At 28.8% G+C, this 4,477-nt stretch overlaps 1 long non-coding RNA gene across 1 annotated transcript; it reads left to right on the top strand.

The window, feature by feature from the left end:
* Positions 1-2,805: 2,805 nt before the first annotated feature.
* LOC128041824 (uncharacterized) lies at positions 2,806-3,440 on the top strand. The gene is made up of 2 exons (XR_008196698.1): positions 2,806-2,911; positions 3,215-3,440. It is a non-coding gene; the product is annotated as an uncharacterized LOC128041824 (long non-coding RNA).
* Positions 3,441-4,477: the final 1,037 nt, after the last annotated feature.

Genomic DNA, 4,477 nt, shown 5'->3' with positions numbered 1-4,477 from the left:
ATACGGTTTTATGATTTAAATCTGCTAGTGTTAGGTAAAACTCGGGTTTTCAAATGAAATTAATGTTTTATCAAAAATACCACGAATACCCAAACTGTTTAAAAACTTCCGCAATAAAAAAAATGTTTTGAAATTGAATAACAATTTGTAAATGAATAATTTTTTGGAAACGAACGACACGATTTGAAATTAACATAAGGTGATGAAAAAAATGGTTAAATAGAAAAAGGAATTTAGCGACAACATATTTTTCGAAAAGCACTACCCTATGACATCGTCAGATTCGACCATAACGTCTAGGCCAGGTTTGGGGTGTTTCAGTCTCGCTGCTTTCTTGTTCGATTCACTATTGATTTTCTTCATCCTTTGAATCGGTGCACCCGATCACAACACTTAGGGCCTATTCTGCAGTGCTTAAAAAAATACTTTTGGCTCCAAAAACACTTTTGGAAGAAAAGTTGTGCCAAACAAGCTGCTTTTGGCTGAAATTTTTAGTTTTTCAGAAGTGTTTTTCAAAAGCACTTCTGAAAAGGAGAAACTAAAATTTTTAGCTTTTCCTCTCCCAAAAGCACTTCTAGTGCTTAATTACTTTTTCACCCCTCCAATAACATAGTAGTTTCCATTTTTTTTCTTGGTACTTAATTACAAATGTGTTAAAATCATTAATTAAAAATAAAAAGATATTTTTTAAAATACTAATTACAAATATTTAATGGTTATATTTAAATATTTAAAATATAGTGTATATATTCTAATTAAATTTTATAAATAATTAATATTTATTGCTTAAAATATTTAAAATTTATATTTCATATTGTCGAAACCATTTTTATTTAAATGGGGTCGACTTTTATTTAAAAACGACAATGGAGTAACCACCAATCTATTTTTATGAGGTGTGATTGGGTCACCTGGAAAAGTAGTTGTTTTTAATAAACGATTTGATTTTATTAAAAATAACGATTTTGGTCCACGAAATTCAAAAAATGGGTTTGGGAGTCGGTTACGTACGAGGAAGGATTAGCACCCTCGTAACGCCCAAAATTGATACCTAGTTGATTAATTAATGTCTTAATGTCGAATATTGAAAATTTGAAGAGATCAAAACAATTCCCCTCTTAAAATCCTTATTGAAATTTATTATTTTGAAAGCTAAATAAAATTTGGCCATCTTACTTTAATGAAGAAATCGAAACCCCGTAAGTTAGGGTATAATTCTTTGAAGTTCCGATGATAACACACAAAATTGTTTTTATTAAAAATCTCATCTTGAGATAACAAAACGCCGTATCCAGTGAGTTAGGATATAACATTTTGAATTCTCGAGAATAAGCTTTTATTTGAAATTTGTATGATTTTATTGAAAAAAGGGATACTCGGCTATTTTGAATTTAACGAGAAAATTGAAGGCCAGTAAGTTAGGGCATAATCTTCTCGAAAATCTTAAATATCGAGTCTTGTTTTATAAACTTTTGAATAAAATGTAATTTGATTAAATGATAACATACGACACAAAAGGATAATTTGTAAATGAATCATACACTAATGAATAACAAATAATTAATAAACAAATATAAACATGCATAGCAACAATAATTTCAATCATACATTATACAAATACCAATATCAATATTTTGAAATTAAATGAATTAATAGTCAATTTTAAAAGATACACTAAAGAAATCAATGGCAAAAGGAGAAATTATAATCAATAAATTATACGTTCAAAATTTTAAAATAATCAATGTATATGAGTTTGTGATAGATTCAAAATAAAGTTAATAAAATAAACACTACATAAATAATAGTATTTAAATGCAATTTTTAAGTAAGTATTATAAGAAGAAAATCAAAATTCACAATATAATGTACACATATTAATTTAAATAAGTAATAGATATGGAGTGAAAAACTTAATATAAATAATATATACACAATAATATATGTAAAAAATTTGAAATAAATAAAATATATAATAAAATAGGGTTTAAAAGAAATAAATTATATATATAAATGAATTGAAAGAAAATACATAAACATATTTAAAAGAGAATTTAAGAGTAATAATGGAATAATATGAAATCAATAGCATAGGATAAAAATAATTTAGTATAAATTGTGTATATATTTATATAAAATTATATTGTCTAAGAATATTGTTCTATAAATCTTTAAATCATAAAAATATATAAAAGTGAATTTTAAAAGAATAAAGTATAAAATAAGCCATAAAAATAATTTATATTGAATTTACATAGAAAATATATAAAATAATAAACGATAAATGTAAATAATATATGTGATAAACTTAAAGTATTAATGAATAATTTAAAATAATAAAACAAAAATAAATTAAATATTGGACTAGATTGAAAACATAATACAAGTTGAGGGAAAATCGTAATGAATTCTAAAATAAAACGAATTGGGACCAAATTGAATGTGCGCTAAAGAGAGGAGGGCCGAATGGCAAAATAAACCAACTTCTGGACACGTGTCCACTTCCTAGCACCAGGGACTAAATTGCAACGCGCAAAAATTAAGCAAGCCAATTTAAAAAAATAAAAAAAATGAAAATAGGACTGAATTAAAACAACCAAAAATGAGGAAGGACTGTTCACGCAAATAACTCAAATGGAAAAAACGCGCGAATCCTCGCTGGGTCGGGTCATAGCGCGGGTCAAGGGCCGCTAAACAACGTCGTTTTGGCACTGGGAACCCTAACTCAAAACGGCGTCGTATTGTATTATAATATAAACAACATTTTCTAAAAAAAAATCATTAGCAGCCCAGTTTTAAAAAAAACAAAACTGTTGCCCCCTCTTTGGCTCTGCTAGGGTTTCGACCCTAGCATCCATGCTGCCGCTGCTATGCTCGCCGTGGAGCCGCCGCGAACGGTGCCCGAAGCCAGGTGAGTCGCTCCCTTTTTTTTATTTTATCTTTTATAAAAAAATGAAAATCAAGCAAAAGAAAAACCGAAAAGAAACGAAGTAGAAACCACAAATCACCTTCTCTATTCACTTTCTCTATGTTTTATTTTTTGTAAAATCAGTATCTTCCATTTATAGATTTTTTGATGGCTTTTTATAGCCAAATAAAAGGAAAATAACATAAAAAAGTATTCTACTTTCCTATTATGTTTTCATTATTTGCTATCATTGTTGCTGATATTCCGTTTTTTGCTGCTTGTTTCTTTTTTTGTGTTGTTTGCAAGTCAATCAGTGGAGACTTCGGTGGCGTCGGCGCAGGTGTGCGTGAGGAGCGCGAGGCGGCCATGCGGCGCCCCCTAGGGTTCCTTCTTTTCTATTCACTGAACTTTGTTGGGCTAGGGTTTGATTTGGGTTAGGACTTTGGGCTTGCTGTTTTGTTTTGGGTTTGGGCCACATAGGCCTGCTGTAATTTGGGCTCTTTTATTGTAATGGACTGTTTTTATTTTTTTTGTTTGGTTTGGTTCATTTGGTGCGGGCTCGGGCTAATTGGGCTTATTACACATATATTAAAATATTAACAACAAGTTATAATAAGTTTTTTTTATATTTTTACTAAAATATAATTATATTAACTAATTTAAATATTATTTAAATGCATATTTGTTACTTGATAATAACATGTCTAAAATAGACATTTTATTTCTTAAAAGCACTTTTTGACAGCAATGCTAAACACTCAAATTTTAAACCAAACTTTTCAAAAGCACTTATCAAAAGTACTTCTCAAAAGCACATTTCCACAACACTTTTGAAAAGCACTTTTCAAAAGCATTGCCAAACTAACCCTTAGTTAATGATATTTGGATCATGTAGCTTTTGAGCACTTTTGTAAGAGTCACAATGCTACCAAATCAGCTCTGCATTGTTAAAGGCAAGTGAAACTAGAAATTTCTTTTATCAAACATTTAAATCAATTGAGATTTGATTTTTATTTGAATATAGTGAAAGTTATAGTACTAAAAATGAAAATCTCGTATTTAATTCGTTGTTTTTATTTTATTTGTAATTAATTTGTAATTTAGTTAATCTATGTTTAAAATGTATTGTAATTTAGGAAAGGCATTACTTAAGCCTTTGACTTCCTTTTTTTGTTTTTGATGTAGTCATTTGACACCCTTAATTTATTGTGTACAAATCAACTATATTTTAAAAATAAATATTTTTTAGTTTAAATGCACCGACCATATTGGTCAAAATGTTTGCTCTCTACAGCACGTTTCTGTCTACCTTCGTAGTACGTTTGTATCTTTTGTGTTTTTTAGTTCGTGTGTTTAAGCTTTGTAAGCATTTTTAATTTTTTTTTTTGGTTTTTGAGTATGTTTTGATATTTGATCTTGAGAAGGGTAATCTACTGTGTATTGGCAAGTCCCAAATATAGAGAAGAAGATGGCGGGACTGAATATCGAAGACGAGAAAGATGAGGCGATGCTTTTACCAATAGATTCAAAGCTATAGAAATCAGTGTACGAGTACTGTTTAGTAGGATG

Source organism: Gossypium raimondii, chromosome 6 (genome assembly GCF_025698545.1).
Source record: "Gossypium raimondii isolate GPD5lz chromosome 6, ASM2569854v1, whole genome shotgun sequence".
In the NCBI taxonomy this organism is placed as follows: Eukaryota; Viridiplantae; Streptophyta; class Magnoliopsida; order Malvales; family Malvaceae; genus Gossypium; species Gossypium raimondii.
Note: the sequence above shows the minus strand (reverse complement) of the source record. Positions and strands in the feature narration are given on the sequence as shown.